General features: G+C 40.1%; 1 long non-coding RNA gene across 1 annotated transcript in view; it reads right to left on the bottom strand.

Moving 5' to 3' along the window:
- Positions 1-740: 740 nt before the first annotated feature.
- The window catches only part of LOC112059175 (uncharacterized), an 86,976-nt gene continuing 74,502 nt past the window's right edge, over positions 741-13,214 (bottom strand). Inside the window, exons 5-6 of the long non-coding RNA XR_002888408.3 lie at positions 12,121-12,178; positions 741-4,842 (exon numbers count right to left, since the gene is read on the bottom strand). This is a non-coding gene — a long non-coding RNA (uncharacterized LOC112059175). The remainder of the gene's footprint in view (positions 4,843-12,120; positions 12,179-13,214) is intronic.

The raw sequence follows: 13,214 nt of genomic DNA on the forward strand, positions 1-13,214 counted from the left end.
GCCAGTGAAAGAACACTGCAGATTCTAGATTGCTTTCAGAGTTTGCCTTTGCTGATGATGGATTACCATGTCAATTTAAACGGCATAGGATTAATTTGTTTCAATGATTTCTCTTTAGGCTGAATGCCAGCCTTTTTTCTATCTCTCCCCTTGCTCTTCAGAATGATAATAATAATAAAACCTTTAAAACAAAACAAAACAAAAAACCCTATCCATATCCCACTTTAAAGAGACAATAATAGAAATAGACAAGTTAGGTGTAATGTTGCAACAGAGTTATAGGTTTGAGTGTTTTTATCTCATTCTAAAAGGCTGAAGCATAGAGTCAGTCACATTAAAATGAAATTGGATCCAACGTTTATTCAATAAATACTTGTCTTGTAGGTAATCCAGAGCAGAGTGCTTTTGACACATAAGGACTTAATTTGTCTTGGATAACAAGTTATTAATATGGCACATTTAAACTTGCCACCTACAATAAGGTCATTTAGATCTATAACATGACTCACAGGATGGTTTTAGAGAACTTCATAGAAGCGAGAAACAAAGTCTGAGACTCTGTCTTAGTTCTAGAATGCGGTTACACATTTATTCATTTTACTCATTGTTTGGATCTTTTAAGGAGAAAGTTCACTACAAGATTTTTGTGGAAACTGAAGCAGCTACTTAGAGATCAATATGATCCATCAAAATTAGGAAAGTATCTCCAGCTTTTCTTTTAAAACACAACTGAAATGTCCATGTGGAGTAAGTTTTTTTAAATGAATAATCTTTAAAGCTATGCTGCCTCTGGTAACAAACTCATTGCAGGTTTGAAAGTGAAGCTAATGACATTCGGTTCTGAGGGGAAATTCACATACATTTTGTCCGTGTGGTTTGCAAATTACTTTTCTTTTAATAACAAGCAAGGAAGAGTGAGCATAATCCACCCATAAATGTTATTGCTCTAATTTGACTGTGCAATGTTTGTTCATGTATTAGCTGTACATGTAAAGAGAGGTGTGCTATATGGTTGTGATCTGTACATAGCTGAACACACACGGATGCTTTTGGGATTGTATTAGATTTCAAAACCAAAGTGCTGTGCACTGAACTGTTTAAAAAATTGGTAACCTGGAAAAAGAATAAACTCAATTTCACTCTTTCCTTTCTCCAGGCCTAATAATGCCTGTAAGAGTTGCATTATGACAGACATATTTTGCCTTGTGGGCATGCTATACAGAAGACACGTTTTCAGCCAGTATCTCTAGTTCCACAGTAACTGTGAACTGTATTATGCTGTTTTAAAAGTTAAAGTTTTTGGTTGCTCTCAACATAGTATATTTTGTTTCTATAAGAAATAAAATCTCCGTTTAAGCTCTTTGTGGGAAAAAGGATGTTACACATAAGTTGAAAAATGCAGGCAAGAAAGGCTAATTGAATGAAAAGAGAGAATTAGGTTAAAAAATAGAGTGCAATCTAGTATCACATTTTCACTAGTGTAACCTGAAATGAAGGTGTCTCAAAGTCCCTAGTGATGCCAGAGTGTTTAGATGTTGGGCACAGATGGAGACACCTATTGAAATGTGTCTGAAGAAGATTAATAGGACTTGTCAGTGTTGGGAAAGCACTGCTTTGCTGTAAATTTCTACTAGCACAAGATGAATTACCGATGAATGCTCAGTTATCAACCCCATCACTATCATTCGACACTAAATCAAATTGAGCAGTTATCTACAATCAGAAAATTTCTTTTAAAAATAGGCATACACCTTTAGGCTGGAACTCTTTAATAAAAGCACCCCGTAAGACAATACTCTCTGTGTTTTGTGTCTCTCTTCACTAAAGGATATATTTTTAAGTTCTCACACAAAAGGCTTCTTTTAAATAATGAACTCCAAGTGCTGTGTAAAATTGGGCTTGTCAAATAACAGAAGAAGGTATTCATAAAATATCAGCTTAATCATATAACATCTTTACTAAGGGCCTGATCCAAAATCTACTAAAGTTAATGGGAGTCTTTCTATTAAGTTCAGTAGGCTTTGGAGCAGGTCCTGTATTTCTGACACAAGGATTTTTTTTCCTGGTGATAACACATAAGTTCCCCTACCTTGGAAGACCATGTATTCTAACCAATTTTAATGCAGAATAGTGATCAAGACTCAGAATATAATAAATAATAATGATAAGAATTAATAAGATAATTAATGATGATAATAAAGAACATATTTAGGAAATGGCAGCGTAATACAATGAAATGCGTGTTGAATGACTGAAAAGCATTTTGAGTAAGAATTTTTCCTTCCATCCTTTACTGAAGGGATAACTATAATGAAAATTTACCAGCAAAGGGACCAAATCTACTAGATCTGCCTTTACCATCTTGATTATTATAATTAAACAATTTATTTTGGATTCAGTTCTGAAAAATTTCTTCCCTTTACCCAGGGATAGTAATAATTTTGCCCAGCTGATTAATTCTAACATGTTTCTAAAAAGTCAGCTCCCCCGGCACCTTTTCATTATTATTATAGATAAGAAGAGTCACTTGTGTTTAGGGTGGAATGCCAAGGAATTTTCCCACATCTGATCTATGTTCCCAAACAAGGGCATAATTCCCATTATGCAGAATCAGGACCTACCTATGCAAATTTTAATAATCATCCAATAACTTCTCAGCCAAGGCATATATCCCTCTTTCCCCTGTCACCTTATCTTACCTGTAGTTTACATCACCTTTTACTAAACATATTACATGCTGTTTACCATGGGCTGCAGCTGGAAAGCCTTCGTGTTTCCCACCCCAAAGCCCCTCACTGACCACCTACAAAATTAATTGGATAAGTAGTAATAGTGGTTTACTTGTTTATGTTCAAATTCTGATTTTCATGAACTTAAGGCCAGATCCTCAATTAGTGTAAATTGGTGACTTTTAATGGAGTTAGTAGCTGATTTACAGCATCTGTTTCTTCTAATTAAACCCTTTAAAAATGATTCCCTGCAATTAGTTGGAGGGGAAGATCCTTTAAATATGTTGGTATTATGTACCGTATCATTGCAATCTTTAACTTTTCAGCAGGAAACATGCAAAGAGAATATTAATAAAGTTCAGTGCAGTGAGAAGCTAGCTAGAGTGCAGCATTGGAGAATTATGAACTACTGAGCATAATCCATAAACTCCATTTGGTTACTATAATACTCCAATCTGTATTTATTACCAACCCACTCTGATGCTTATACAACTAAATTTGCTAGATTTATACACTCTAATGGTTCCACAATGGGAAAAACCTGTGTTCTTTATCTTTCCTTTCCTGTCCCAAATAACTCCTTCCATATACACTCTAGGCTTTTCTAGACCTTGTCTGGGTTTAATCACAGGCTGCGGGACAAAATGTGCATTATTAAGAAATATAAATATTTTCAGAAGCAATCAAAGGGTTGAAAGATTGATTCGGCATGTAGATTGGATTTAATTCGAAGCAGCTTTGTTCTAATGAGGACTACTGGGATACAAAGACAGCAGCCGGTTATGGCCACCAGTTGGGAACTTTGATTCATTACAATAACCTGTCAAGAATTTCAGCTAATCGCTAGGTACTAAGAAACACAGTTCTGGGGTAGCTGGAGGTCTTTTGTTTTCAACCTCTCCCTCCAGAGAACAGATTTACATTTCATATTATCTGTTTTACAGCAATGACAATTATGTCTAATTTCTTGCTGCATATGGGGCCAAATCCTACAGTCTCTTACGCAGGCAAAACTCCTGTTGATTTCAATCTGAGTTTTGCCTAAGTATGGAAAGACTTGGCCATCAATGAGAACTGAGTCAGTCATAAATCAGCATAACTACGTTGAATTAAATGGATCTGCACCAATTTACAGTCTGAGGATCGGGCCTGGTTAGTTTAACAGTGACTTTCATAGCAGCCTTTTGGGCCAAATTCTGCTACCCTTACTCATGGAAGCAAATGGGACTATTCAAGGAGGAAGGTGCTACTCAATGTGAGTAAGAGTGGAGACATCTAGCTCTTTGTTGGCCTAGAAGCTTGTGTATTATTATTTCTGTCCCAACAGAAATTAAACGCCAACAGGGGAAACATAGAAAACCCAGTAAAAATTGATAAGAACCATCATTAACAAATTTCTTGCTTTTCCTTTAGACTTCAAAATATATTAGGAAAACTCCTTTGGTGCACAGGGGTAATATGTCACAGGGACTATTCACTTGGGGAATGCAGGACTCTGACAGCTTTACTAAATGTAGTGCATACAGTTAGAATCACAATACATACAGGATCAAACACTGACTAGTTCTTCCCCCCACCATCACTTTGTCCACGCAGGCTGAGAAAGCTTGATTTCTCTGAACTGTTTCACCCATCCACAGCTGGAATTCCAAAGTGAAATGAAAATGGCTTTAAAATCAACACTACATGGGAGCCTGAGAGAACAAGTTTTCCTTTGTTGTAGGGTATAGTATTATTTGCTGTAGGTTTTTGATATACATTCTAAATTAGGCCTGCAAAGGCATGCTTCATCTTTAATTCATCACTCTCAGCTGAAAGAGATTAGCAATGTCTAGCACGCACCCTTCACATGGTGCTGACCTCATCAAGTATGGCCTGAAATTAATTAGCCTCATTCATTCCAAATGGAAAAGGATAATGGAACGGCATTTTAGAGATGACCATCACAAATTGTTTGCAGCATATTTAAAAGCCCCCTCTCTTTTAAAACTATGTAGATTAAAATTCTTTCCAGCACTTGCAATTCAGAGTTATCAACGCACCAGGAGCAGTAACGGCTCAGTCTTATTTGTGGAACTGGACATCACATGGTGTGTGTGTACGTGTTGTGTGGCTGTAAAAGAAAGAAGTTTGTCAGTGGCAGAACATCTGGAATTAATTTGATATTTCCAGGTGCTCTGGCATAGCTGGGCATCAAGCACATGATGTTTAAACAGTCTTTTGCTGGATCATTTAAATCAATATGAAATCAGTGTTTCTTTGTCATTCATACATGCAAAGTGCTAACGCAAATTCCAGGTTGGCTTTACAGTCCTACATCATTCATTATCTAATTAGAAATCAGAGCAGACCTGAAACAGCATTCCTTTGAAGCATCCTGGGCAGCAGCTTGGGATACTTTTATTGTGTGACCCACATCATATTGCACTCTCCAATAATCTACGGGCTAGATTTTAAAGGTAGTTAGGTGCCTAAAGATGGAGATAGGCACCTGAGTGTTTTTGAAAACCCCACTAGGTGCTTACCCTCATATTTAGGTGCCTAAATACCTTTAAACATCTGGCCCTGTGTCCCTTTCCAGACACTCCAATAGTATTTTAAACGATTGCTGCTGACTCTGTTTAATCACAGAAATACACCGTTTCCCCTCTAAGACTAGTTCCCACACCACTAATGGGGGATGGATCAAGACAGGCCAAGATTCTGAATATTAAATTTGCTCTCTTACCTAGCCAAATATTTTATTAGGAGACTCAGGGCTCCAAGACTGGTTGTGTAAAACTGTTTTTTAGGGATAAGAGCTCGGTGCCCATGATTTTAATCAGGCCTGGTCTAAATTTTATAATTCCTGCCACTCCCAGTAGCAGTAAGGGAAGAAAAAATCCCTAAATGCAGAACTGGAAATAGCTAAATACTGATCTGATACATCAGGTTGAACTATAAGTCCATTAATTTCAGTGTTCTGGCTCTAACAGTGTCCTGGTCCCGATATACCAGAGGAAGGAGAATATCTTCATAATGCACAAGGTCAGTGCTGAACATGGGGGGAAAACACTTTGTGACATCCGCTATGGCCACCTAATGCCCCAAAACAATAGATTTAATTACCGATCCTTTAGCACATATAATACAAATATTTGTCCTGCTAATGTTCCCACTGAAGTCCTAGTGACTTCAAGATTGGGCTTATTATTGTTGGTCATAAATGAGCTTGTATGTTGGCCAGCTGTACCCAGAATGAAACCACTCAGCTTCTTGAGCTTCCAAGTTAAGGTTAGCCCAGTAAAATAAAAATAGATGTCAGAAACAGAAAAAGAAGAAATCAGACCGTAGGTATAAAGCTAGGGGAAACACAGGCTAGATTAAATTGTTATGTTAGCCTGTGTAGTGATTTAGTGTCAGGTTTTTTTGTAGATTTTATCTGAGCTCAGAACTGTTTCCTCCTAAATTAAACAAAATGTTGAAGACGTGAGAAGTGAATTAACTCAAAGGTGCACCAATCTGGATTCCCCAGTCGTCTCATCCCTAATCCACCGACTGCAACAACCTGTCATTTTGGAATATTAAATGTTCCTCATATCGTTCATCTTTCCAAAGTTCATGTCACATCCTCTGAGCTGGACACTTGGCATTTACTTTCCTTTTTGGTTTCTCTGTTAAGATCAAGAGACTTCTGATTGTGCAATGAGATCAGCTTGAGTGGACCCCGGCACTCAAATGGAGTTCCAGATTTGATGATGAATTTTAGCAGACAGAATCCCTGCCCTCTGCAGGTACCTTCTCTCTCACTGTCCCCTCTCCCAGCTCTCCAGGGACCAAAAAGAAAATGGTGTTTTGTTTAGTTTTTATCATTTGCAGACATTTCATTGGCATCCAGTTATGTGATGTGGCCCATGGGGGACAAGAGATCCAGAATAAAAATGATCTGGATACATACTTTTAGGAATAAGTAAGTTTCCAAATAAACTCATTTTTTCAATCCAGCCTTGACTATATTAGTACTGTAAATTAATATACGCTACATTCAGAGATTCAGATGTTTGATTTGTCATAATTAAGTATTGTCTTATTTCTTGCATAACAGTTAAACAAAAAGGCCTACTTGTGACACAAAACTATTCTCAAATAGGAGCGACCTACTAGTTTTTGATTCCAATTATTCAAGATACAAATTAGCCAGTGACTTTAAAAAAACTAACTCATGATGGTTATTACAATGGATGGCCCATTTTATCTCTGGTGTAACGCCACAGACGACAATGGAAGTGCACTACAGATAAATTTCACTTGTTCTTTTTAATATAGACATCTTGTAATAATCAGATTACTTTTAAATAATAGGATTACCCAGATGGATTAAAAAAACAGTTTTGCATGTACACAAATCATTTGATTCACAAATACAGGAAAACTCAACAACTGTTTTACAGTGGATAGTAACATTAGACTATAATTTAGAACAGTAAGAAAGAAAGGAACCTCCCTCCTCCCCACCACACACATATTCTGCTGTTAGGCAGAATGTAATTACCAACACTGGAATTTGGCCACAACACTATGAGTACACCAAGCAAATTTTTGCCCATTAAAGCAACAATTTACTCACTTTCAATAACAGCATTCATGAGGCATTGCAACAGATGGCTTACATCAGTGGGTAACCTTATGTATGCCTGCTGGCTGCCCTATTCTAGGCACAATGTTGTGAGTTCAAGATGGAGGATCATCCTTGACTCTGAATGCTCTTTTGTGGGTTTAAGACAGCTCTTTAGCCTAGGCAAGGATTTAGGGGGAAATTTTGTTAATGCATACGACTAGAAAAAAAAATCTTTTTACTGTATCAGGATCAAAGAGTTATTTGTACTCTCACTACAAGTCCCGAAAACAAAGCTTATAGGGGACATTTTTAAAAGTACAAAGATCAGTTAGGCATCCAAATCCCGATGAAAGTCAGTGAGAGTTTGGTGCCTAATGACCATGAGTTTGGAAATCTCCCTTTACGGTGATGTAGTGCTATGTCAGGCCTTTTTGGGCTTTGACTCATGGCCTGTTTGTACTTGGCACTAGAATCAGTGACGTGCTGTGGGTTCTCCTTCGTCACTTGTGGCATTACTGAGCCACTCATATCTAGCAAGCATGCACACTGACACAGAAAATATGTTGCTTAAGAGTAGCCATTGTGTGAAGCAGTCCTTTACCACACTTAATTTTCTTTTCTTTATAACACCAACTATTACTCCTTGGGAGTAATTACCAACATTTCGGTCAGTGACAGTGCTAGAAGACCACAGCCAGTACTTAGGGTGACCAGATGTCCTGATTTTATAGGGAAAGTCCTGATTTTGGGGTCTTTTTCTTATACAGACTCTTATTACCCTCCACCCCCTGTCCTGATTTTTCACACTTGCTGTCTGGTCACCCTACCAGTACTTCCAGCTCCTCTGGCTCTTTTCTATCCTGAAACTAGGCAAACTAATTCGAATGCTTCTAAGTCAAAGATCTGGGTTTGAAGGCTAACTTTATATACGATGCCTCTCTTGCCAATTAGAGCCCTGCTTATGCAGAGGCCTCACACACAGCCCAGGGAATTGAAATTACAGGGGCTGTTTGAATTAGGGGGATGGAGGAAAGTTGGAAAATGACTAAATTGGCAACACTGCAACTGTTGACTGATGGGGGAGTTCGGGTGTTTGTGTGTGTGTAGGGAAATCCCTGGCCTAGGCAACAGTTGTAGTGCCATAAGCCTAATTGTACATGACCTAGACCTAAATCCTTAACTAACAGTACTAGTGAGCTCCCATGTAATAAAATATGGGCTGAATTCTGCCCATGCCATCCCTTTGAAGTCAATGGGACAGATTCGTGGCCTACCCTAAGTTCTCCTTTGCACTGCCCCAGCACAAGCCCAGCGTCAATAGGGCAGTTGGGGTTCCTTTGATGCAGGAGAATCCCTCTGCGTTATGAAGCTAGTTTATCAGTCTTTACACCACCTGTTCCCCTACCGTAGAATGGGAGTGTTCAGGTTTGGGCTGGTGATCAGAAGGGTCTGTGACAGGGACTGGCGGGTGTGGGGCCAGGACATGCAAGGCCAAAGGAACTGTCATTCCAGCTACTGCTATAACTTTTGTCAGGTGATGATTCAGCTCCCTGCTGACACAAAGGGCCAGGGGTGGCAGAAATGTGCCTTAAACTACCTTTGCCTCCTCTCCCCATCTGCCCTTAGTGTGAGCCCAGTGAGGCTGAGGCAGAAGGTGGTCCATTGACTGGGTATAAGTTGGGTCTTGTAAGGTACAGTATGAACCAAATAGTTCCTGCAAAAATTAGTGTGCTGTGCAGGCAACATCTAACAAATAGGTTTAATATTAGAGATGGGCAAGACATTTCAGATAAAATAAGGCTTCACCTGAACCTCCACCTGTTTCTCAAACTAAACTCAATCTGTTCCTTTTCTATCCATTTTCTGGAGGAAGAAAGCAATGTAGTGGTGTTGCACCATAATGAATCCAGCTTCAAAACTGAAAAGTGCAATGGGCGCGTGCTTAATGCACTGAAAAATAAACAAATACACCTTTACCCTGATATAACGTGACCCAATATAACACAAATTCTGATATAACGCGGTAAAGCAGTGCTCTGGGGGAGGTGGGGTGGGGGACGGGGCTGCGCACTCCAGTGGATCAAAGCAAGTTCGATATAACGGGGTAAGATTTTTTGGCTCCCGAGGACAGCATTATATCAGGGTAGAGGTGTACCAGTAAATGGAAAGTGAGTGGCTCATATTTTACACTGAATGTTAACGGATGTGCATGTGCATGTGCATGGAAGACTACTGTGGTCAGAGACTGCTGGAATAAAACTGAAATAAGTCATCGGATAAAATAAAATGTTCTCAGTGACAATCTTAGGGGAACATGCTCCTACCTAAAAATAACACTGGAATTACACACAGAAACACTCCCTGGGATCTGGCAAGCACTTCTAAGTGGGTTGTGCAGTCTGCTCCGTTCTTACAGTAACTGTGCATGTTAAGTAAACACACAGCAGTCACAGAATGTCAGCACAAACAATGGACTGATTAACAGCATAAAATTATGTGGAATAATTTAAACTTTACATATTCCATTTTATATATATTAATGGGCTTCCCCTCCGCCACAAGCTGAGTTGTACGTGGGAACGGTTTGAAAGAGAGGCTGGGAGAATGAGAATTGAAACACAGGTCTACCTGTGACTAGCTCCCTAGAGGATGCTGGTATTGCTGTGTGATAGCTATAGATGCATTAACATTTGTTGTGTTTTCTGACAATGTGACGTCACCTCATTCAACGAGTGTTGGCAAGGGCCAGAACCTCCGCTGGTGTAAATTGATGTAGCTCCAATGGAGCTGTGCTAGTTTATACCAGTTAAGGATCTGGTCCTACTTTTGCTGCTTTTACTCTGTCAGAACACTGCACTGAAATTGGTGGAATAAGAACGGCAGGATTGGGCCATGAATGAGTGGCTGAGTTAGAAAGCAAATGAATTCCTGCCAAAAAGTTCAGCAATGTTTCAGAAGTATGTAAAGTGTCTGCTTTGAAAAGTGTCAAGTCGCATTTGTGACCAATTATCCAAGATGAAGAGGGGCAGACTTATGTTTACACATACTAAGCTGCAGACAAAGTTTGAAAATTACAATTCATGAACTTGTATCAATTTTTTCCCCAGGCCTGGCACTTATGCATGTGCACATTTCCTTATGATTAAAACATTGTTACAAACGTGCACACACGCACGCACGCACACACAGAGAAAAGAAGAGTAAAGCAAACTGCCATATAGCAGCAAAATAATTAAATATTCCAGGATACCAGAAAGATCATGGATCATTGTATGAGTAAAATAGCTTTATCAGCTGGGCTGAAAAATTATGCGTAATGTGTCTGGATTTGTTATTTTTTCCCCAGCTGTGAAGCCCTTGGAAATAATCCACACAAAAGAATTTCGGAAATGAAAGCTGTCTTTGCCATCTTCTGTTTAATTAACACAGGTATACCAGTTTAACCCCATTTATCAAGATATTATAGATGAAACAGTAACTAATAGATGAGAATGTTATCATTAGGGCTGCAAAGCATGGTTCGAAACTAATCATGGTGACTATTGCATTGTGGGCAAGATCAGGCTTCTTGACTTTCTGGCCAGGACTCACAGGTTTGAATGAGTTTGTGATTCAAATTTAGGTATGGTTTATTTTTCAATCGATAAAGGTTTATTGGGCCTTATCCCCCCCCTCCAACCTTAACCCTGAGAATGGCAACAGCTTTAAAAACTATCCATCTTTCTTTCTAACAGGTTCCTGATGTTAAGGGCCTGACCTGAAAAAGAGTGGTGCACAGGTCAGGCTACAAGGGAGGATATGGGAGTAAGCTACCCCTGACCTGCAACCCTACCAAAAGCAGCTATTTTAATAGCCCGTGCAGTGTTTTCCTGATCAGCACCTGAAGAGATGCCTTCTAGCTAATTCCCAACATATTAACTCTATGGGCGCTGAATGATATACTGTATCAGTATATATATTTAATTTCCAGCATGGCTGGAAATACTTGATACCGTAAGAGCTAAAGTTGCCTTTTAAAGCACCCAAATAAAAGTTCACAGACGCTGCATCTCTTCAGCTCCCACTGACTTCACTGACATTTATGGGTGCTCTGCACATATGAAAACCAGGCCACTTACATCTAGGTGTCTAAATATAGATTTAGGAGCCTAATATCAGCCAGCCAGGTTTGAAAACTTCTGATTTTAAATTCCCTATTAAGGGAAAAGGAGCAGCATGGTTTGCAGGCGTGCAAGCTTCTTTGTCCATGTGCCTCAAATCTTGACCTAATGAGACTCATCACTGTGGATGAGTGGGTGGCTAAGCTTCATGGCTCACCCATGTCCTTAACCTCTCTCCTAAGAAAGTAAAAAATGGGTGATCACTGTGTCACTTTTTATGGTGAAGTTGGCACTTGTCTATCAGTAAACAGACAGAGATGGCCTAACTCATTTCACACTGGTCACCAAATAACCTCTGGATAGTAATGGCTTTTGGACCCTTACCAGCTGTGCTGGATTTGAACTCATGAGCTAGAAATGAAAGGCAATATAGTGTGTTGCAAAGCCCGTGGGCCACCCAGTCCCCTGAACAGACACTTCATTAAGATAAATAAACAAACACTTCCAGTCAGTGGTAAGCAAGGAGTTAAAAAAAAGAGGAAACATCTGCAATTGTGAATGCTTATTTGTAGCAGCTGCCTTAAAGCAACACTGCAGCTGGCTGCAGCAATGTTGCAGTGGCTGCTCTAGAACGCTTAAAAGCCAGCATGATTTTCTGAGAATTAAAAAACACCAGCAACATCCATTACATTACCTTCGGCGTTCCCTTCTCGGCACCATTCTGTTCCCGCACATCTCCTCAGGAGGCATATCTGTAAAGCACACAAACCTTAAGAGTGCAGCTAACTAGTGAATTATAAGTAACTAGGTGTTCTAACAGCGTCAAAGAGACCCTGCACCTTGTGCCATCCCCATTTTCCAGGATGAGAGGAGCATTACAACACACAACCTCGTGCCTGAAAAATAATTGCAATCAGTGCTCCAGTTCCCAAACAAGCTCAATGTTTTATAGGGAGGAGAGGCAAGACTATGTAAGATGTTCTCAAAATAGTATCTATTATTCTTCTACTTATGTCTGATGAAGCTGTGCTTGGGGCATAATTTGAGTGATGGGTGCAAGGAGAAGATGGATCTAAGTCATTTTTACTTTCCCTCAGGGCATCTCAAGGTCAGTTTAGCCTGTGGAGTAATTTAGAGCAGCTTCAGAGATGCTCTAAAGCAGTGTATCCCAAACTTAGGACTCTGCTTGTGTAGGGAAAGCCCCTGTTGGGCCGGGCTGGTTTGTTTACCTGCTGCGTCCACAGGTTCGGTGGATTGCGGCTCCCACTGGCCGCGGTTCGCTGCTCCAGGCCAATGAGAGCTGCTGGAAGCGGCGCGGGCCGAGGGACGTACTGGCCGCAGCTTCCTGCAGCTCCCATTGGTCTGGAGCGGTGAACCGCGGCCAGTGGGAGCCACAATCGGTCGGACCTGCGGGCGTGGCAGGTAAACAAACCGGCCCAGCCTGCCAGGGGCTTTCCCTACACAAGCAGCGTCCCAAGTTTGGGAAACACTGCTCTAAAGTACACCAGAAACAACATCTTTCTAGGGCAGGGGACTGGACTCGTGACTTCCTGAGGTCCCTTCCAGTCCTAGAATCTATGAATAGGGGTCACTGAGCTGGGCAGGATTACTGAAGCGCAATGTGCTCTGGATATACTCCCTCAGTCCCTACCATGTACATGACACCAACATACATGGCACCTGTAGGACAAGGAGTAATTGGCTTCATCTGCAGCATGGGAGATTTAGGTTAGATATTAGGAAAAATGTTTATAAAGATAGTTGCGTACTGGAAAGGGTTAGCAAGGG

This window comes from Chrysemys picta, chromosome 10 (assembly GCF_011386835.1).
Source record: "Chrysemys picta bellii isolate R12L10 chromosome 10, ASM1138683v2, whole genome shotgun sequence".
Lineage (NCBI taxonomy): Eukaryota > Metazoa > Chordata > Testudines > Emydidae > Chrysemys > Chrysemys picta.